This window comes from Ostrea edulis, chromosome 9, assembly GCF_947568905.1.
Source record: "Ostrea edulis chromosome 9, xbOstEdul1.1, whole genome shotgun sequence".
NCBI classification, from domain to species: domain Eukaryota; kingdom Metazoa; phylum Mollusca; class Bivalvia; order Ostreida; family Ostreidae; genus Ostrea; species Ostrea edulis.
Window position 1 is genome coordinate 8,483,873 of NC_079172.1, and position 24,054 is coordinate 8,507,926.

The following is a 24,054-nucleotide window of genomic DNA, read 5'->3' on the forward strand; positions in this document are numbered from 1 at the left end:
AACCCATTAATATAAAAAGATATCTACCTAAGATTAAGGAAAACAGTATATATTAAGGGGACAATTATTTCTGTGCATAGAAACTTTCGTATCAATTTACACCCGTTCTATTCATTCTTAAGTACCATGGGTTATGGTTCGAACGAACTTTAATCTTCCTTAAAGTGTACATATAGCCTATAAAACATGTTGACACATTCGATGACTATAATGGTTCTAACAAACCCCAATCTTCCTTACAGTGTACATACAACCTATACAAAAACATGACTATTCTGTTTTAGTACATCTTCAGAAGTGAGTGAAAAATGCTTCAGTTAAACAATATGCAATCAATTCATCAATCTTCAGATGCGTTTTAGTACCCGACTGCATTTCAACGAGTTTTCAATCCTATTTATTTTGTGAAGAAATTTAGACTTTCAGCTGAAAAGATTCCTTGAATTTAGCACAGTGTTCTTTTAAAGAAATGGAAATTTTGAAACTTTTCAGACATACAAGAAACGAAATTGTATTAGGAAAGTTCACGTGAGCTTTAGAGTAATTTGTATATTAAGGATAGACGATATCCACCGAATGTGGATGATACATTTTTGTCGTTATAAAACATGTGGTTTATGTAGTTGAATTACATTTTGTTGTTTATAGTTGTAATATTCAATGTTACAATGGGGTATGGGAAATTGCAATTGAATCATATGGAACTATATCTTCAGAAGAATCAATGGCGTAGTAAAATGTCATTTTATTCCCACATTTGAAGAATTCGAAAGTAATGACAGCAAATATAAATAAAGGAATGAAAACTATCTTCAAAACTAACTTAATAAGGAATACTGATTAGGTAACTTAATTGTTATTCATTTGGTGGGATATTTAATGTATCTTGTTTGATTGACAATTAATAAAACTGCATAGCATCAGTGCAAAATTTAAAACATGGGCTAGATGGTTTCGTGTTTAAATGTTCAATAATTATTTCTTATTGAAAGTGGTAGGATTCTATCAGTAATTCTGATATACTATGAGTGGTTTACCGTCATTATCGCCAGTTAGACCAATATTTAAATCTTGGGGTAGTGTGCTACTTTTACATTTTAAATCTTGGGGTAGTGTGCTACTTTTACATTTTCTATTAAGGTACATCCATGATCTATTTATAAAAGTCATGGAAAGACGCCATATTGAAGCACATGTTTGTCATGTTGTTATGATACAAAATGTTCTCATGTAAACAACCAAAATAGCTTTTAAGAGTTAGAAGCTCCTCTCTGTGTAAGACAGATTTTAAAAATCATGCAGTATACGTGCAAAAATGAAGCATGACGTACCTTAACATACCCGCGTATAGCCTATAAAACATATTGTCACAGTCGATGACTATTATGGTTCTAACAAACCCCAATCTTTCTTGCAGTGTAGATACAGCCTATACAAAAACATGACTATTCTGTTTTAGTACATCTTCAGAAGTGAGTGAAAAATGCTCCAGTTAAACAATATGCAATCAATTCATCAATCTTCAGACGGGTTCTAGTACCCAACTGCATTTCAGCGTTTTTTCAACCCTATTCCTTTGGAAAGAAATTTAGACTTTCAACTGAAAAGAGCACAGTGTTCTTCTGAAGAAATCGAAATTTTGAACATTTTTACAGACATACAACAAACAAAATTTTATTAGGAAAGTTCACGTGAGCTTTAGAGTAATTTGTATATTAAGGATAGACGATATCCATCATATGTGGATGGTACATTTTTGTCGTTATAAAACATGTGGTTTATGTAGTTGAATTACATTTTGATTTTTATAGTTGTAATATTTAACGTTACAATTGGGTGTAAGAAATTGCAATTGAATTATGTGGAAATAAATCTTCAGTGCAATCAATGGCGTACTAAAATGTCATTTTATTCCCTCATTTGAATAATACGAAAATAATGACAACAAATATGAATAAAGGAATGAAAAATATCTTCAAAACTAACTTAATAACGGATACTGATTAGGTAACTTAATTGTTGATCATTTTTCTGGGATATTTAATGTATCTTGTTTTATTGACAATGAATAAATGTCAGACAAGTAAATAACATTTCAATCGCATTGATTGGTGGATGTAGTGACTCAGATTGTATATAAAGACATTCAGTCGATCAGATGTTACCTGCATCGTCTAGAATCAAAATGGGAAAACTACTAGTTCTCACTCTCCTCGTCTGTTTGGTTGCCCTGTCATTCGGTAAGATAATTATAACTCATCTTCTTTCCTCCAAGTTTTTTTTTTCACCTCTGAGTTTTGATTTATCTTTTTAATTATTCAAACAATGTCAAATTTCAATTCCTGCGTTATTATTGTGATGTTTTTGCATATTGTTCACTTAATTATATGTCTTTATTTATAGTCTATTTTACCCTCTTTATGCATTTCCTTAATTGTATTATTGAGTTATTGCCCATTTGTTTATATCCCGACCGGGTTGCGCCCGCCCTGGTTACCCTGTCCGGATCTATAGATTCCGACCGGGAAATGTGTTATATATATATATATATATATATATATATATATATACTATATTATATTATATATATTGGCCAATTTGTATATTAAGCAATTGATTTCGGGCACAGGGGCTATAACGGTACATACCGCACTCCCTTTGATATATCATGATAATTCTCAATATCTAAATTATGTTATTTCATACATGTTCAATTACAAAACAATATAATTATTTCTAAACACTGAGAACTCGTTAACCTTTCTGGACCTGGATGTAATCATGTACGGGATTACCCTAGACAGCCATGTTACATTATACTTTATAATTTAATTCTTTATATCGCAAACCAAACCACTAAACATTTCTACTTTTATTTATTTTCTTGGGGGAAGAAGAGCATCTATCTGACAAAATATTCTCTAACATGAGTTGACCCACGTATTATGGTCTAAATCAACTAGATTGTATATACTCTGTGACGGATGTACCACTTAAGAATGTTGCACACGCATGTTGTTTACTAGATTGATCACTAAATCCTATCATCAATTTGTCCGAGGTTTATAACAAGTTGAATTACAAGAATAACTGTTTTCAAAACGATTACTGTCGAATACTTTTGCGAAAACTTTCGGAGTCTTTATAACTTTTTATCATACTATCAATGAATTAAGTTTTTGTCCCCTAAACCAAACCAGACTCTGTGTGCTTTTTTATGGTATCTTTGAAATGAAAGTAATAAAGTGGATACATTGCTTATATAGGAAATAAAATGTTAGTTAATTTCGTTCATGGTTTTAGGTATTCCAAGTGGTGGGTGCCATTATGCACTTAAAACATGTCATGACTCGAAACCTTGTTGCGATGGATATGAGTGTGATTACAAATACGGCCAATGGGGTTGCTGCGAAATAAGTAAGTATTTCAGAATGTACACTGTAAATGATGATAAAAGTGATACCTATAAATTATTGTAATTATAGTTATAAATATCAACATACTAGGAGACTCCACTGACCTTTTCCAAACAAGCTTATTCGATGTTGTGGTTAATATATACAGATTATCCCGTTTTTTTAAATTTCTTTAACAATGATGGTACCATTTGATTATTTAATCAGTGATAAAATTAGCCCCAATATTTTAGGGATCTCCATAATGGTGCAAAATAATTTTAGCAATAACCGATAATAAGTTCGGTGTACATATGTAATAGTCCCAAATGTTGTTTACAACAAAAGGAGTACCAGCTTTGTGCTCGGGCATGTCTAATAAAGCTGTTTTTCTTCAGATATAATGTATTCCTCTACTCCGCCATGATAGTTATCGCAAGATCTCGTAGGTGGATATACTGAAAAACCTAAACATTGAAAATCAACACGCAAAATGTAGTCACTCGAGCCATCCTAACAAAGAGAGGAACAAACCTTTATTGTGGGTCGGAAAATACCTTAACATAGCGCAGCAGAATTTACTAATAAAAGGCAATCAAACAATGGACAATATGTATTTACAATTATTAATTGATAGAAAATTGTAACAAAACGAAAATTCTAACTTACGGTAGTTAAACAATAAATCTGAACAGAATCTACATACACAAAAAAGTAATTCAAAAACCGTAGTTTCCATTACACATAAAAATCTAAATGCATACAGAGTATCTAACCAGAACTTCTATTTATCATATTGATTGATTGTATCTTGTTTAATGTCTATCTTGAGAATTTTCATTCAGATGGAGACGTTACCAAGCCCGGTGAGGGGCTTCAAAGTTAGGCATTTGCTCGACGCTTACATCCATTGAGGAATGAGGGTTCTTTAGCGTACCACACTTACTGTGACACGGGACATTCGTTTTTAAGGTCTTCACCGAGGACTCGTGACATTCACATCTGATACCGAGCGTTTGGCGATTCAACTGTCACTACCTATTCTAACGACTTAGGTTTGTTGTGACCGGATTTGAACCTCGGGCTTCCGCATGTAAGGCGAACTCTCTAACCTCTAGACCATCGTGGCAATTCTATTTATCATAAGCATTTCAGTTTATTTATAATAACATTGAATTTTCCAGTACAATCTTGAAAGACAATGATGCGACCATTACGTCATCTTTCTACTAAAAGTAACATGAGATCTAGAACAATCTAAGTCACAGTCATGTGTCAATGCAATATATACATCAGATCTCCAGAACAATCTAGGTCACAGGAGTCAATTTAGTGCAAGGAAATAGTACCCAACAATATGATTGCAGAAAGAGTTTTCTCTCTGCTGTTCGTTTTTCAAATTGATATTAGATTTAAACTTTTTCAATATCGACGAAATAACTTACTCCTCTGCACTCGTGCATTGATGTAAATACTACCTTATATGCCATATGCAAATAACTTGACAATCGGAAGTTGAAACTTCAATATCCCAAACATTGCGCAAAAATATAAATCGAGAAATTAGAATATATCGAAGTTGTTGAAAATGGTCGAATATCGCCTCACAAATCGTACGTTGCAGGTTGTTACTTTATATATTGACTAAGAAACATACAATGTCCTTTTATTTACGTAAAGAAAGTCAGCAAATGTTTAGAATGATCACAGATGTTGCGGGGGTAAATAACTTCCGCATTTGCACCATTACAGTGATTTTAACGAATGGTTGACCTCTTCCTAAGCACCTGATCCCACCTCTGGCATATTTAGGGGTCCTTATTTGACCAATTCTCTATTTTGTATTGTTTATAGGAGTTATGAGATCGATCACTGTTCGTTATCTTCACCTTTGATTATTGCAGCTTTGATCAAACGTATTCAGTTATTTTGTTTTTCTTTATTCAGTGTATCCTCCTGGTTAAGACTGAGACAATTGCGCCAGATACTCGGGAAATGACGATGGAACAAACAGCTTTTCTTGATTTAACGTTATATGTGTGATTTGAGTAGTTTTCCTGCCTTAAAATAAAGTCTTGTGTAAAACCTCTCCATTATTTGAATTTAGACACATTATTACTGTATCATAATCCGACAACAGGTATAACAAGATTAATAGTATCAATAAAATCTTAATCTTTACCTTTTATTGACTCATTGACTTGGTCAATCTTCATGTATCATGATTGTTACAACCGAGACTACTTAGTGAGAGATTGCGTTCGTCTGTGAATGTTTTTTCATGCTAGGATTAATCTATTAGTAAACACTCTCTCAAATATTGCTCTTGTCATTACAAAATAAATAAATTTACCGGTATGATTACATAACATACAATCGTAAAGATTACAAAAGAATGCACTCCCCCAAAATATTCAAATGATAGATGTTTTCTTGTTCTTCTTAACAGAGCAATTCCCCAACTGTGATGCCAGCATATGACGGTCTTTATTGTATATGTGCATTTATCATCCATTCCATATACGACATAGTGATGTCATTCATATTATGGCCCTGAAAATCAAACAAAATAATGGATAGATAGAGGAATTATATACATTTATTGCATGATAATGAGCGAGATATAAAGATTTATTCAGTCTATTGGAATTCCCATGGGCACGAATTCTGCTCCTTTGTTAGCTGACCTGTTTTTATATTCATATGAAGCAGAATTTATTAAAAAACTTCTACGTGAGAAGAAAAAAATCTCTCGCTGTGACCTTCAATTCGACTTTTAGATATATCGATGACGTTTTGTCTCTTAACAATGATAGCTTTCATTCATATGTCGATTTGATATATCCCTGTGAGCTCGAAATAAAGGACACCACAGAGTCGTCCACTTCTGCTTCATACTTAGATATTTTCTTGAAAGGAGACATTAACGGCAAACTAACAACTCAACTGTATGACAAACGGGATGATTTCAGCTTCTCCATCGTCAACTTCCCACATTTATGTAGCAATATTAAATTATCACCTGTATATGGTGTTTATATGTCTCAACTGATTCGATATGCAAGAGCTTGTTCTGGGTATAGTCAGTTTTTAAATCGAGGTAAGCTACTGACAAACAAGTTGATGGTACAGGGATTTCAACAGTCTCGATTGAAGTCAGCATTTCGTAAATTCTATGGTCGTTATAACGATCTAGTTCGTCAATACAACCTTGCATTGGGTCAAATGCAGTCTGACGTGTTTCATACCGAATGTTAAGCCGTTCTTGGCACACTGATTTTGACTGCGGATAACTCCGTTTACCTGATCAGGATATGGGGCTCACGGCGGGTGTGACCGGTCAACAGGGGATGCTTACTCCTCCTAGGCACCTGATCCCACCTCTGGTGTGTCCAGGGGTCCGTGTTTGCCCAACTATCGATTTTGTATTGCTTATATGAGTTGTGGGATTGATCGCTGTTATTGATTTTGACTGCGGATAACTCCGTTTAGCTGATCAGGATATAGGGCTCACGGCGGGTGTGACCGGTCAACAGGGGATGCTTACTCCTCCTAGGCACCTGATCCCACCTCTGGTGTGTCCAGGGGTTCCTTTAGCTGATCAGGATATAGGGCTCACCGCGGGTGTGATCGGTCAACAGGGGGTGCTTACTCCTCCTAGGCACCTGATCCCACCTCTGGTGTGTCCAGGGGTCCGTGTTTGCCCAACTATCTATTTTGTATTGCTTGTAGGAGTTATGAGATTGATCACTGTTCGTTATCTTCACCTTGCATTCACCCAATCTTGTACTCGGGGAATATGGTTTTTCTTGGGTGAATAACTCTTCATATCTCCCGAACATTCATGCAATGCATTGTTTATTATACCTAATCAAAACAAGACTACAAAAACACATTTGAAATTAGAGTTCACTCATTTAAACATCATAAAGAGCTGAGATTGCCCTAACAATAACACTGCGCCGTCAACGTATTAGAAGGTACTAACAACAAAATACAGTGATGTAATAGCTAGTTTTTGTATTTCCATTCTCCTTGAATGCTGATTTACTTGTTTGTTTTTATATAAACCAAACCAAACTGTATCAAAGACTCGCATATTTTGTGCCGTACGAACTATGTATGTACAAGGACTTGGACTTATTGTGATGTCACACTAAACTTCGTCTACCTTGACGTCTTGACGTTAAATTTATGTTTGTTGTTGTCTGCGTCATTCGGAACACTCGGCTTTGTTCATTTAACTGGAAACGAAAGGGAAATAAGAGATATCCGAAGGGGTAGAGCACAACGTTTTGTTGCCGGGCAAACACAACGGTCACCTGACCTTCTCGGCCAATCAGATTCTGTTTTACTAGTGATTCTTTATGTGAGGTATAATAAATTAGTATTGTCAAACTTCTTTTGTTTTGTGATCCCTATTTTCCATGAAACCATTCGTTGAGTTTTAATTTATTTTAGTTGAATTTGAGTGTATCATGGTGTTTACTTGTCCCATACAGGTCAATGACCCAATATACTGAAATTGTCAGACGTCTCTTGTTTTTACTATTCATTGAATCTTAAGTGTCTTATTTTAATGAGAGTATCTCATCGTGTTTATTTGGCTCATAATGGTCAAAGTAGAAAGTACATTAAAGGGAAAATATTGAGATGACATGTTTGCTCAACTCTCTATTTTGTATTGCTTACAGGATTTGAGATTGATGACTGTTCATTATCTTCACCTTTCATGAAGCTATTCTACAAATAATATTACAAAACAGATTTGTTTCCATGCACAACTTGGTAGAGTTCGCGCCCTCTCCCACTATCAATTAAACAACTGTTCCTCATACACTGAATTTGTAATCTGACTGTATTCATACTGGACCAAAGTTTGTCCGATGGAATTTTAAGACTCACATAGCATACCGTACGGTCTCTTCACGGATCACTGGATGTGGGTTTAGCTCAAATATGGTCATTGTTTTTTACCTGGAATTTACCTGACCAAGAGACCAGGGTGTCGTGTATACTTTTGATGTACACAGGAAGGGTCTCAGAACCGTCTGCAGTGTTTCTGTGGTCAGATTGTTTGTATAATGGTTGTATCCCTATGGCTAGACGACAAACAGTCTAGAGCACCCCTCTTTTTATGTTTTGCCCTCAGTCATTGGCTCAATAAATAATTTGATAATATAGATTATTGCAATAAGTTACAAGTTTTAGACATTAATGGGCAAATGGTTGTTTGATTTCTGATTGTGTAATTTATAATATATGTATATAGAGAGGGGGCATTACAATTATATCAAAATTGCATTGTTCAGGGGTCTTTTTAAAAACAATTGAATTACCAGAAAAGAGCAGTTGTGGACAGGTCAATGCTATCAAAACTTTAGAATATAGGGCTTCCTCAACATCCAGATAATGCCTGTAGGTACTGGCTGTTATTGTTATCAAAACACTTCTCTCGGGTAGCTCTAGACCACAGTTTCTGTAGATGTCACTCCACCTGAGATCTATTGTTAAATGTTTGATTGACAGACGGCTACCAATTTGGGGGTGTTAACAAAGATAGCTTTTAACCATATGTCGATTTGATATATCCCTGTGAGCTTGAAATAAAGGACACCACAGAGTCATCCACTTCTGCTTCATACTTAGATATTTTATTGAAAGTAGACATTAACGGCAAACTGACAATTCAACTGTATGACAAACGGGATGATTTCAGCTTCTCCATCGTCAGCTTCCCATATTTGTGTAGCAATATTCCATTATCACCTGCATATGGTGTTTATATATTTCAACTGATTCGATATGCGAGAGCTTATTCTGCGTATAGTCTAGTTTTAACTCGAGGTAAGCTACTGACAAACAAGTTGATGGTACAGGAGTTTCAACAGTGGAAGGAGAAGATCAGCATTTCGCAAATTTTATGGTCGTTATAACGATCTAGTTCGCTAGTACAACCATGCATTGGGTCAAATGCTGTCTGACGTGTTTCATACCGAATGTTAAGCCGTTCTTGGCACACTGATTTTGACTGCGGATAACTAAGTTTACCTGATCAGGATATATGGCTCACGGCGGGTGTGACCGGTCAACAGGGGGTGCTTACTCCTCCTAGGCACCTGATCCCATATCTGGTCTGTTCAGGGGTCCGTGTTTGGCCAACTATCTATTTTGTATTGCTTATAGGAGTTATGAGATTGATCACTGTTCGTTATTTTCACCTTTCTGAACTTGTTTCTTAATCAAGTGAAATTCATATAAAGCATAGAAATACAAGTATGATTGATTAATTGATAGATTGTATCTTGTTTAACGCCCCATTTTAGATTATGTCACTCATATGGAGACGTCACCAATACCGGTGAAGTACTTCAAATTTAGGCCTATGCTCGGAATTTACGGCCATTAAGCAACGAAGGTTCTTTAGCATACCACACCTACTGTGACACGGGACATCCATTTTAAAGGTCATCTCCGAGGACCCGTGACATTCACACCTGATTCCGAGCGTTTGGCGATGGAACTGTCACTATCTGTTACAAACCCGACCTTCCGCTTCCGGGGCAAGCCCTCTACCTCTAGACTACTGCGGCAGTGAAATACTAATATGTTTTTCAAATTTACGTTCTACTGTAAGATTATGACCCAGGGAATTAAATGTGATTTGTGAATATAGAAGTTAAAACACACTGGAATGCGAGATTCTTGACTTTTAGTGTTTTTGTCTGTGTCATTAAGGAATTCAAAATGAATAAAACTCTTTACCAGAAAAACAAGAAAAATTACTATTAGCCATAGATTAGCTCTTTTATGACTTCCTCCTATGTTGGCAGTAGAGGGCCATTGTTGTAAAATTGAATTTAACTGCCGTTTGTTTCTGTTGTTTTCAGTTTACCTGTCACTATCCAAAGGTTTTTAAAATTACCTAATGATAGATAGGTTATATATCTGTCATCTTATTTCCTATATTATGATCTATGATCTATTCTAGCCTACAGGAATATGCAACAACAATACTTCAATAAATGTATTGGACTGTTAATGTTTAATTCACTTTAATTGTTTCTTCTTCATATAATTTACATCAAATCCTTATCAAAATACATAATGACCTAATAAGACCGAAACATTGATTTTGAAATTCAATTTATCATCAGTATGAGGAATATATTTTGGTTCCAGTTGACAAAGCTTGTAACAACATTGTCTTCGTTTCTAAGGCTCATTAGTACAGCTGTATTTTAAACAAACTTGGCATTAATTCCACTTTTGGTAATCGATTTTTTTCTAAATCACGTTTCACTTTTCTACACCATTAATACCCCAGTCAATGGGTGGAATGAATGTGAGTTACCATACCTATAATGAATTCCTAAACTACATAAAATCCCTTACAGAGAAAGATACATTGCTAAATCCAGTAAGTTCTCTACCAAGCTCATACCTTTGCTCCTCACGAAAATATTAACAGCTGTGATGGAGAAACTTCAAACTTACTGTGCGACTACATATGCCAGAAATGGTGTAAGTCAAATGTAGATTCTTAAAAAATCCTAAAGAACTTTTAGTAAACTTGAAATCGCAAAACGCCTCCCAAATCGATAACATTAAAACCTATGACTTTTCACTCTACACGACCATTCCTCATGATAAATTAGAGACTAGACTTTTTCACATCATAGACAGTTGCTTCTTCAACAAAAATGGAAAACGAAGATATTCACATCTAGTGATTAGTCACCTAAAAATACTTTGTTAAACACTACCCTGATTCCATGCACAAGTACTCTGAAGTTGTAATAAAAAAAATATGCTAGAGTTCATTATATATAACAATGACAATATCTTCTTGGTCTTCGGTCATCAGGTCTTCTAAAGGTCTGTTGGAATTCCCACGGGCACGAATTGTGCTCCTTTGTTACCTGGCCTGTTTTTATATTGATATAAAGCAGGATTTATTCAAGACCTCTACGTGAGAAGAAAAAAATATGTTGCTGTGACCTTTAATTCGACATTTAGATATATCGTCGACGTTCTGTCTATTGACAATGATAATTTCATTCATATGTCGATTCGGTATATCCCTGTGAGCTCGAAATAAAAGATACCATCTGGTCGTCCACTTCTGTTTCATACTTAGATAGTTTTAATGAAAGTAAACATAAACAGCAAACTGACAACTCAACTGTATGACAAACGGAATGATTTCAGCTTCTCCATAGTCAACTTCCCAAATTTATATAGCAATATTCCATTATCACCTGTGTTTATATCTCTTAATGTAAAACTTAATCGGTACCAATTTTGATGCACCAGATGCGCATTTCGACAAATAATGTCTCTTCAGTGATGCTCAACCAAAATGTTTGAAATCCGAAATAACAATGAAATTTTATAGCTATTATAGGGCAAAAACAGTGTGCCAAAAAAGTCAAATTCGTCTAAGGATAAGAGCTATGCGTGAGGAAGAAATTCCTTAATTTTGAAATGAATTTCTAAATTTTATAACAGCAATTAAATATATATCCGTATTTTCAAGCTAGTAACGAAGTACTTAGCTACTGGACTGTAGAGACCCTCGGGGACTAACAGTCCACCAGCAGAGGCCTTGACCCAGGGGTCATAATGTAAAACTTAAACGGTACCAATTTTGATGCACAAGATGCGCATTTCGACAAATAATGTCTCTTCAGTGATGCTCAACCAAAATGTTTGAAATCCGAAATAATAATGAAGTTTTATAGCTATTATAGGGCAAAAAACAGTGTGCCAAAAAAGAGGAGTCAAATTCGTCTAAGGATAAGAGCTATGCATGAGGGAGATAATCCTTAATTTTGAAATGAAATTCAAAATTTTATAACGGCAATTAAATATACGTCGGTATTTTCAAGATTCGATACGCAATAACTTATTCTGCATTTGGTCAGTTTTTGAATTTACTGGAATGCGATATTCTTGATTTTCATGTTTCTGCCTGTGTTATTAACGAATTAAAAAAGTATAAAACTCTTTATCAGACAGACAAGAAACTATAACCAATAGCCATAAACTATCAATTTTATGACTTCCTCAGATGTTGGCAATAGGGGGCCATTGTTGTAAAATTAAATTAACTACCGTTTGTTTCTGTTGTTTTCAGTTTACCTGTCACTGTCCAAAGGCTTTTGGAATTACCCATCAATAGATAGGTTATATATGTAAAACTTATACGGTACCAATTTTGATGCACCAGATGCACATTTCGACAAATAAAGTCTCTTCAGTGATGCTCAACCGAAATGCTTGAAATCCGAAATAACAATGAAGTTTTAGAGCTATTATAGCCATAAACAGCGTGCCAAAAAAAGTGGAGTCAAAATTAATTCATTCCCTGTAGTGTCACATTGAAGGCCAAGGGAATTTTCACAAAAAATATCTGTCATCTTATTTCCTATATTAAGATTTATGATAGCCTACATGATTATACAAAAATAATGATTCAATAAATGTGTTGGACTGTTGATATTTAATTCACCTTATTTTCTTTTTCATATAATTTACATCAAATCCTTATCAAAATGCATAGCGACCTAAAAAGACCGGAACATTGAAATTGAAATTCAATTCATCATCAGTATGAGGAATATGTTTTGGTTCCAGCTGACAAAGGCTCATTATTACAGCTGTATTTTAAACGAACTTGACATTAATTCCACTTTTGGTAAATGCACTTATACTCCAACTGCCCTTTCTTCAAAACCTTGTTTGAGTTTTAGACACATTTAATATCCCAGTCAATGGGTACAATGAATATGAGATACCATACCAATACTAGATTCCAAAACTACACAAAAACCCTTACAAACAAAGACACATTGGATCCAGTCGTCCACTTCCGATTCCTATTTAGATATTTTATTGAAACTAGACATTAACGGCAAACTGACAACGCCATTGTATGACAAACGGGATGATTTCAGCTTCTCCATCGTAAACTTCCCATATTTATGTAGCAATATCGCATTATCACTTGCATATGGTGTTTATATCTCTTAACTGATTCGATACTCAAGATCTTGTTCTGCGTATAGTAAGTTTTTAAAGCGATTCAAACTACTGACAAAGAAATTGATGGTATAGGGGTTTCAACAGTATCGATTAAAGTCAGCATTTTGCAATTGCACGCCTGTGCAATTGATTCCCCCAGCAAGGACTACCTCTCCAACTTGTTTTTAAAATCTAACATTTTGCAAGTCATAAACTATTAGAATGGAAGACTAACCACAATGAAAATATCGTCCTTGTTGAGGGCGGTAAGTGATGCATTTAAGGCAATTCAGAAAAGGCCTCATTATGTTGTCTGCCACCAAACACTAAGGAACTGCTTCCAACAAAACAGTTTCATTGTATTAATTGAATCATTCAACGAATCCCACCTCTGTGTATTTGACCCCTTAGCTTTTTTTAAGCCCAACCTAAGCTCATAACACTTGGACCTCTTATCAAATCGGCTGGTTTTATTATCTGATACATGTTTTCGTCCATTGACACAAAGATCAAAATTTCCAATTGAGTTAACCCATTAATATAAAAAGATATCTACCTAAGATTAAGGAAAACAGTATATATTAAGGGGACAATTATTTCTGTGCATAGAAACTTTCGTATCAATTTACACCCGTTCTATTCATTCTTAAGTACCATGGGTTATGGTTCGAACGAACTTTAATCTTCCTTAAAGTGTACATATAGCCTATAAAACATGTTGACACATTCGATGACTATAATGGTTCTAACAAACCCAAATCTTCCTTACAGTGTACATACAACCTATACAAAAACATGACTATTCTGTTTTAGTACATCTTCAGAAGTGAGTGAAAAATGCTTCAGTTAAACAATATGCAATCAATTCATCAATCTTCAGATGCGTTTTAGTACCCGACTGCATTTCAACGAGTTTTCAATCCTATTTATTTTGTGAAGAAATTTAGACTTTCAGCTGAAAAGATTCCTTGAATTTAGCACAGTGTTCTTTTAAAGAAATGGAAATTTTGAAACTTTTCAGACATACAAGAAACGAAATTGTATTAGGAAAGTTCACGTGAGCTTTAGAGTAATTTGTATATTAAGGATAGACGATATCCACCGAATGTGGATGATACATTTTTGTCGTTATAAAACATGTGGTTTATGTAGTTGAATTACATTTTGTTGTTTATAGTTGTAATATTCAATGTTACAATGGGGTATGGGAAATTGCAATTGAATCATATGGAACTATATCTTCAGAAGAATCAATGGCGTAGTAAAATGTCATTTTATTCCCACATTTGAAGAATTCGAAAGTAATGACAGCAAATATAAATAAAGGAATGAAAACTATCTTCAAAACTAACTTAATAAGGAATACTGATTAGGTAACTTAATTGTTATTCATTTGGTGGGATATTTAATGTATCTTGTTTGATTGACAATTAATAAAACTGCATAGCATCAGTGCAAAATTTAAAACATGGGCTAGATGGTTTCGTGTTTAAATGTTCAATAATTATTTCTTATTGAAAGTGGTAGGATTCTATCAGTAATTCTGATATACTATGAGTGGTTTACCGTCATTATCGCCAGTTAGACCAATATTTAAATCTTGGGGTAGTGTGCTACTTTTACATTTTAAATCTTGGGGTAGTGTGCTACTTTTACATTTTCTATTAAGGTACATCCATGATCTATTTATAAAAGTCATGGAAAGACGCCATATTGAAGCACATGTTTGTCATGTTGTTATGATACAAAATGTTCTCATGTAAACAACCAAAATAGCTTTTAAGAGTTAGAAGCTCCTCTCTGTGTAAGACAGATTTTAAAAATCATGCAGTATACGTGCAAAAATGAAGCATGACGTACCTTAACATACCCGCGTATAGCCTATAAAACATATTGTCACAGTCGATGACTATTATGGTTCTAACAAACCCCAATCTTTCTTGCAGTGTAGATACAGCCTATACAAAAACATGACTATTCTGTTTTAGTACATCTTCAGAAGTGAGTGAAAAATGCTCCAGTTAAACAATATGCAATCAATTCATCAATCTTCAGACGGGTTCTAGTACCCAACTGCATTTCAGCGTTTTTTCAACCCTATTCCTTTGGAAAGAAATTTAGACTTTCAACTGAAAAGAGCACAGTGTTCTTCTGAAGAAATCGAAATTTTGAACATTTTTACAGACATACAACAAACAAAATTTTATTAGGAAAGTTCACGTGAGCTTTAGAGTAATTTGTATATTAAGGATAGACGATATCCATCATATGTGGATGGTACATTTTTGTCGTTATAAAACATGTGGTTTATGTAGTTGAATTACATTTTGATTTTTATAGTTGTAATATTTAACGTTACAATTGGGTGTAAGAAATTGCAATTGAATTATGTGGAAATAAATCTTCAGTGCAATCAATGGCGTACTAAAATGTCATTTTATTCCCTCATTTGAATAATACGAAAATAATGACAACAAATATGAATAAAGGAATGAAAAATATCTTCAAAACTAACTTAATAACGGATACTGATTAGGTAACTTAATTGTTGATCATTTTTCTGGGATATTTAATGTATCTTGTTTTATTGACAATGAATAAATGTCAGACAAGTAAATACCATTTCAATCGCATTGATTGGTGGATGTAGTGACTCAGATTGTATATAAAGACATTCAGTCGATCAGATGTTACCTGCATCGTCTAGAATCAAAATGGGAAAACTACTAGTTCTCACTCTCCTCGTCTGTTTGGTTGCCCTGTCATTCGGTAAGATAATTATAACTCATCTTCTTTCCTCCAAGTTTTTTTTTTCACCTCTGAGTTTTGATTTATCTTTTTAATTATTCAAACAATGTCAAATTTCAATTCCTGCGTTATTATTGTGATGTTTTTGCATATTGTTCACTTAATTATATGTCTTTATTTATAGTCTATTTTACCCTCTTTATGCATTTCCTTAATTGTATTATTGAGTTATTGCCCATTTGTTTATATCCCGACCGGGTTGCGCCCGCCCTGGTTACCCTGTCCGGATCTATAGATTCCGACCGGGAAATGTGTTATATATATATATATATATATATATATATATATATATATATACTATATTATATTATATATATTGGCCAATTTGTATATTAAGCAATTGATTTCGGGCACAGGGGCTATAACGGTACATACCGCACTCCCTTTGATATATCATGATAATTCTCAATATCTAAATTATGTTATTTCATACATGTTCAATTACAAAACAATATAATTATTTCTAAACACTGAGAACTCGTTAACCTTTCTGGACCTGGATGTAATCATGTACGGGATTACCCTAGACAGCCATGTTACATTATACTTTATAATTTAATTCTTTATATCGCAAACCAAACCACTAAACATTTCTACTTTTATTTATTTTCTTGGGGGAAGAAGAGCATCTATCTGACAAAATATTCTCTAACATGAGTTGACCCACGTATTATGGTCTAAATCAACTAGATTGTATATACTCTGTGACGGATGTACCACTTAAGAATGTTGCACACGCATGTTGTTTACTAGATTGATCACTAAATCCTATCATCAATTTGTCCGAGGTTTATAACAAGTTGAATTACAAGAATAACTGTTTTCAAAACGATTACTGTCGAATACTTTTGCGAAAACTTTCGGAGTCTTTATAACTTTTTATCATACTATCAATGAATTAAGTTTTTGTCCCCTAAACCAAACCAGACTCTGTGTGCTTTTTTATGGTATCTTTGAAATGAAAGTAATAAAGTGGATACATTGCTTATATAGGAAATAAAATGTTAGTTAATTTCGTTCATGGTTTTAGGTATTCCAAGTGGTGGGTGCCATTATGCACTTAAAACATGTCATGACTCGAAACCTTGTTGCGATGGATATGAGTGTGATTACAAATACGGCCAATGGGGTTGCTGCGAAATAAGTAAGTATTTCAGAATGTACACTGTAAATGATGATAAAAGTGATACCTATAAATTATTGTAATTATAGTTATAAATATCAACATACTAGGAGACTCCACTGACCTTTTCCAAACAAGCTTATTCGATGTTGTGGTTAATATATACAGATTATCCCGTTTTTTTAAATTTCTTTAACAATGATGGTACCATTTGATTATTTAATCAGTGATAAAATTAGCCCCAATATTTTAGGGATCTCCATAATGGTGCAAAATAATTTTAGCAATAACCGATAATAAGTTCGGTGTACATATGTAATAGTCCCAAATGTTGTTTACAACAAAAGGAGTACCAGCTTTGTGCTCGGGCATGTCTAATAAAGCTGTTTTTCTTCAGATATAATGTATTCCTCTACTCCGCCATGATAGTTATCGCAAGATCTCGTAGGTGGATATACTGAAAAACCTAAACATTGAAAATCAACACGCAAAATGTAGTCACTCGAGCCATCCTAACAAAGAGAGGAACAAACCTTTATTGTGGGTCGGAAAATACCTTAACATAGCGCAGCAGAATTTACTAATAAAAGGCAATCAAACAATGGACAATATGTATTTACAATTATTAATTGATAGAAAATTGTAACAAAACGAAAATTCTAACTTACGGTAGTTAAACAATAAATCTGAACAGAATCTACATACACAAAAAAGTAATTCAAAAACCGTAGTTTCCATTACACATAAAAATCTAAATGCATACAGAGTATCTAACCAGAACTTCTATTTATCATATTGATTGATTGTATCTTGTTTAATGTCTATCTTGAGAATTTTCATTCAGATGGAGACGTTACCAAGCCCGGTGAGGGGCTTCAAAGTTAGGCATTTGCTCGACGCTTACATCCATTGAGGAATGAGGGTTCTTTAGCGTACCACACTTACTGTGACACGGGACATTCGTTTTTAAGGTCTTCACCGAGGACTCGTGACATTCACATCTGATACCGAGCGTTTGGCGATTCAACTGTCACTACCTATTCTAACGACTTAGGTTTGTTGTGACCGGATTTGAACCTCGGGCTTCCGCATGTAAGGCGAACTCTCTAACCTCTAGACCATCGTGGCAATTCTATTTATCATAAGCATTTCAGTTTATTTATAATAACATTGAATTTTCCAGTACAATCTTGAAAGACAATGATGCGACCATTACGTCATCTTTCTACTAAAAGTAACATGAGATCTAGAACAATCTAAGTCACAGTCATGTGTCAATGCAATATATACATCAGATCTCCAGAACAATCTAGGTCACAGGAGTCAATTTAGTGCAAGGAAATAGTACCCAACAATATGATTGCAGAAAGAGTTTTCTCTCTGCTGTTCGTTTTTCAAATTGATATTAGATTTAAACTTTTTCAATATCGACGAAATAACTTACTCCTCTGCACTCGTGCATTGATGTAAATACTACCTTATATGCCATATGCAAATAACTTGACAATCGGAAGTTGAAACTTCAATATCCCAAACATTGCGCAAAAATATAAATCGAGAAATTAGAATATATCGAAGTTGTTGAAAATGGTCGAATATCGCCTCACAAATCGTACGTTGCAGGTTGTTACTTTATATATTGACTAAGAAACATACAATGTCCTTTTATTTACGTAAAGAAAGTCAGCAAATGTTTAGAATGATCACAGATGTTGCGGGGGTAAATAACTTCCGCATTTGCACTATTACAGAGATTTTAACGAATGGTTGACCTCTTCCTAAGCACCTGATCCCACCTCTGGCATATTTAGGGGTCCTTATTTGACCAATTCTCTATTTTGTATTGTTTATAGGAGTTATGAGATCGATCACTGTTCGTTATCTTCACCTTTGATTATTGCAGCTTTGATCAAACGTATTCAGTTATTTTGTTTTTCTTTATTCAGTGTATCCTCCTGGTTAAGACTGAGACAATTGCGCCAGATACTCGGGAAATGACGATGGAACAAACAGCTTTTCTTGATTTAACGTTATATGTGTGATTTGAGTAGTTTTCCTGCCTTAAAATAAAGTCTTGTGTAAAACCTCTCCATTATTTGAATTTAGACACATTATTACTGTATCATAATCCGACAACAGGTATAACAAGATTAATAGTATCAATAAAATCTTAATCTTTACCTTTTATTGACTCATTGACTTGGTCAATCTTCATGTATCATGATTGTTACAACCGAGACTACTTAGTGAGAGATTGCGTTCGTCTGTGAATGTTTTTTCATGCTAGGATTAATCTATTAGTAAACACTCTCTCAAATATTGCTCTTGTCATTACAAAATAAATAAATTTACCGGTATGATTACATAACATACAATCGTAAAGATTACAAAAGAATGCACTCCCCCAAAATATTCAAATGATAGATGTTTTCTTGTTCTTCTTAACAGAGCGATTCCCCAACTGTGATGCCAGCATATGACGGTCTTTATTGTATATGTGCATTTATCATCCATTCCATATACGACATAGTGATGTCATTCATATTATGGCCCTGAAAATCAAACAAAATAATGGATAGATAGAGGAATTATATACATTTATTGCATGATAATGAGCGAGATATAAAGATTTATTCAGTCTATTGGAATTCCCATGGGCACGAATTCTGCTCCTTTGTTAGCTGACCTGTTTTTATATTCATATGAAGCAGAATTTATTAAAAAACTTCTACGTGAGAAGAAAAAAATCTCTCGCTGTGACCTTCAATTCGACTTTTAGATATATCGATGACGTTTTGTCTCTTAACAATGATAGCTTTCATTCATATGTCGATTTGATATATCCCTGTGAGCTCGAAATAAAGGACACCACAGAGTCGTCCACTTCTGCTTCATACTTAGATATTTTCTTGAAAGGAGACATTAACGGCAAACTAACAACTCAACTGTATGACAAACGGGATGATTTCAGCTTCTCCATCGTCAACTTCCCACATTTATGTAGCAATATTAAATTATCACCTGTATATGGTGTTTATATGTCTCAACTGATTCGATATGCAAGAGCTTGTTCTGGGTATAGTCAGTTTTTAAATCGAGGTAAGCTACTGACAAACAAGTTGATGGTACAGGGATTTCAACAGTCTCGATTGAAGTCAGCATTTCGTAAATTCTATGGTCGTTATAACGATCTAGTTCGTCAATACAACCTCGCATTGGGTCAAATGCAGTCTGACGTGTTTCATACCGAATGTTAAGCCGTTCTTGGCACACTGATTTTGACTGCGGATAACTCCGTTTACCTGATCAGGATATGGGGCTCACGGCGGGTGTGACCGGTCAACAGGGGATGCTTACTCCTCCTAGGCACCTGATCCCACCTCTGGTGTGTCCAGGGGTCCGTGTTTGCCCAACTATCGATTTTGTATTGCTTATATGAGTTGTGGGATTGATCGCTGTTATTGATTTTGACTGCGGATAACTCCGTTTAGCTGATCAGGATATAGGGCTCACGGCGGGTGTGACCGGTCAACAGGGGATGCTTACTCCTCCTAGGCACCTGATCCCACCTCTGGTGTGTCCAGGGGTTCCTTTAGCTGATTAGGATATAGGGCTCACCGCGGGTGTGATCGGTCAACAGGGGGTGCTTACTCCTCCTAGGCACCTGATCCCACCTCTGGTGTGTCCAGGGGTCCGTGTTTGCCCAACTATCTATTTTGTATTGCTTGTAGGAGTTATGAGATTGATCACTGTTCGTTATCTTCACCTTGCATTCACCCAATCTTGTACTCGGGGAATATGGTTTTTCTTGGGTGAATAACTCTTCATATCTCCCGAACATTCATGCAATGCATTGTTTATTATACCTAATCAAAACAAGACTACAAAAACACATTTGAAATTAGAGTTCACTCATTTAAACATCATAAAGAGCTGAGATTGCCCTAACAATAACACTGCGCCGTCAACGTATTAGAAGGTACTAACAACAAAATACAGTGATGTAATAGCTAGTTTTTGTATTTCCATTCTCCTTGAATGCTGATTTACTTGTTTGTTTTTATATAAACCAAACCAAACTGTATCAAAGACTCGCATATTTTGTGCCGTACGAACTATGTATGTACAAGGACTTGGACTTATTGTGATGTCACACTAAACTTCGTCTACCTTGACGTCTTGACGTTAAATTTATGTTTGTTGTTGTCTGCGTCATTCGGAACACTCGGCTTTGTTCATTTAACTGGAAACGAAAGGGAAATAAGAGATATCCGAAGGGGTAGAGCACAACGTTTTGTTGCCGGGCAAACACAACGGTCACCTGACCTTCTCGGCCAATCAGATTCTGTTTTACTAGTGATTCTTTATGTGAGGTATAATAAATTAGTATTGTCAAACTTCTTTTGTTTTGTGATCCCTATTTTCCATGAAACCATTCGTTGAGTTTTAATTTATTTTAGTTGAATTTGAGTGTATCATGGTGTTTACTTGTCCCATACAGGTCAATGACCCAATATACTGAAATTGTCAGACGTCTCTTGTTTTTACTATTCATTGAATCTTAAGTGTCTTATTTTAATGAGAGTATCTCATCGTGTTTATTTGGCTCATAATGGTCAAAGTAGAAAGTACATTAAAGGGAAAATATTGAGATGACATGTTTGCTCAACTCTCTATTTTGTATTGCTTACAGGATTTATGAGATTGATGACTGTTCATTATCTTCACCTTTCATGAAGCTATTCTACAAATAATATTACAAAACAGATTTGTTTCCATGCACAACTTGGTAGAGTTCGCGCCCTCTCCCACTATCAATTAAACAACTGTTCCTCATACACTGAATTTGTAATCTGACTGTATTCATACTGGACCAAAGTTTGTCCGATGGAATTTTAAGACTCACATAGCATACCGTACGGTCTCTTCACGGATCACTGGATGTGGGTTTAGCTCAAATATGGTCATTGTTTTTTACCTGGAATTTACCTGACCAAGAGACCAGGGTGTCGTGTATACTTTTGATGTACACAGGAAGGGTCTCAGAACCGTCTGCAGTGTTTCTGTGGTCAGATTGTTTGTATAATGGTTGTATCCCTATGGCTAGACGACAAACAGTCTAGAGCACCCCTCTTTTTATGTTTTGCCCTCAGTCATTGGCTCAATAAATAATTTGATAATATAGATTATTGCAATAAGTTACAAGTTTTAGACATTAATGGGCAAATGGTTGTTTGATTTCTGATTGTGTAATTTATAATATATGTATATAGAGAGGGGGCATTACAATTATATCAAAATTGCATTGTTCAGGGGTCTTTTTAAAAACAATTGAATTACCAGAAAAGAGCAGTTGTGGACAGGTCAATGCTATCAAAACTTTAGAATATAGGGCTTCCTCAACATCCAGATAATGCCTGTAGGTACTGGCTGTTATTGTTATCAAAACACTTCTCTCGGGTAGCTCTAGACCACAGTTTCTGTAGATGTCACTCCACCTGAGATCTATTGTTAAATGTTTGATTGACAGACGGCTACCAATTTGGGGGTGTTAACAAAGATAGCTTTTAACCATATGTCGATTTGATATATCCCTGTGAGCTTGAAATAAAGGACACCACAGAGTCATCCACTTCTGCTTCATACTTAGATATTTTATTGAAAGTAGACATTAACGGCAAACTGACAATTCAACTGTATGACAAACGGGATGATTTCAGCTTCTCCATCGTCAGCTTCCCATATTTGTGTAGCAATATTCCATTATCACCTGCATATGGTGTTTATATATTTCAACTGATTCGATATGCGAGAGCTTATTCTGCGTATAGTCTAGTTTTAACTCGAGGTAAGCTACTGACAAACAAGTTGATGGTACAGGAGTTTCAACAGTGGAAGGAGAAGATCAGCATTTCGCAAATTTTATGGTCGTTATAACGATCTAGTTCGCTAGTACAACCATGCATTGGGTCAAATGCTGTCTGACGTGTTTCATACCGAATGTTAAGCCGTTCTTGGCACACTGATTTTGACTGCGGATAACTAAGTTTACCTGATCAGGATATATGGCTCACGGCGGGTGTGACCGGTCAACAGGGGGTGCTTACTCCTCCTAGGCACCTGATCCCATCTCTGGTCTGTTCAGGGGTCCGTGTTTGGCCAACTATCTATTTTGTATTGCTTATAGGAGTTATGAGATTGATCACTGTTCGTTATTTTCACCTTTCTGAACTTGTTTCTTAATCAAGTGAAATTCATATAAAGCATAGAAATACAAGTATGATTGATTAATTGATAGATTGTATCTTGTTTAACGCCCCATTTTAGATTATGTCACTCATATGGAGACGTCACCAATACCGGTGAAGTACTTCAAATTTAGGCCTATGCTCGGAATTTACGGCCATTAAGCAACGAAGGTTCTTTAGCATACCACACCTACTGTGACACGGGACATCCATTTTAAAGGTCATCTCCGAGGACCCGTGACATTCACACCTGATTCCGAGCGTTTGGCGATGGAACTGTCACTATCTGTTACAAACCCGACCTTCCGCTTCCGGGGCAAGCCCTCTACCTCTAGACTACTGCGGCAGTGAAATACTAATATGTTTTTCAAATTTACGTTCTACTGTAAGATTATGACCCAGGGAATTAAATGTGATTTGTGAATATAGAAGTTAAAACACACTGGAATGCGAG

At 35.1% G+C, this 24,054-nt stretch overlaps 2 long non-coding RNA genes across 2 annotated transcripts; both read left to right on the top strand.

Annotated features, from left to right (window-relative positions):
- The first annotated feature begins 2,154 nt into the window (after window positions 1-2,154).
- On the top strand, window positions 2,155-5,484 carry LOC130050028 (uncharacterized). Its single transcript, XR_008798408.1, has 3 exons — window positions 2,155-2,240; window positions 3,304-3,417; window positions 5,343-5,484. It is a non-coding gene; the product is annotated as an uncharacterized LOC130050028 (long non-coding RNA).
- Window positions 5,485-16,101: 10,617 nt separating this feature from the next.
- LOC130050029 (uncharacterized) lies at window positions 16,102-19,440 on the top strand. The gene is made up of 3 exons (XR_008798409.1): window positions 16,102-16,190; window positions 17,260-17,373; window positions 19,299-19,440. It is a non-coding gene; the product is annotated as an uncharacterized LOC130050029 (long non-coding RNA).
- The last annotated feature ends 4,614 nt before the right edge of the window (window positions 19,441-24,054 follow it).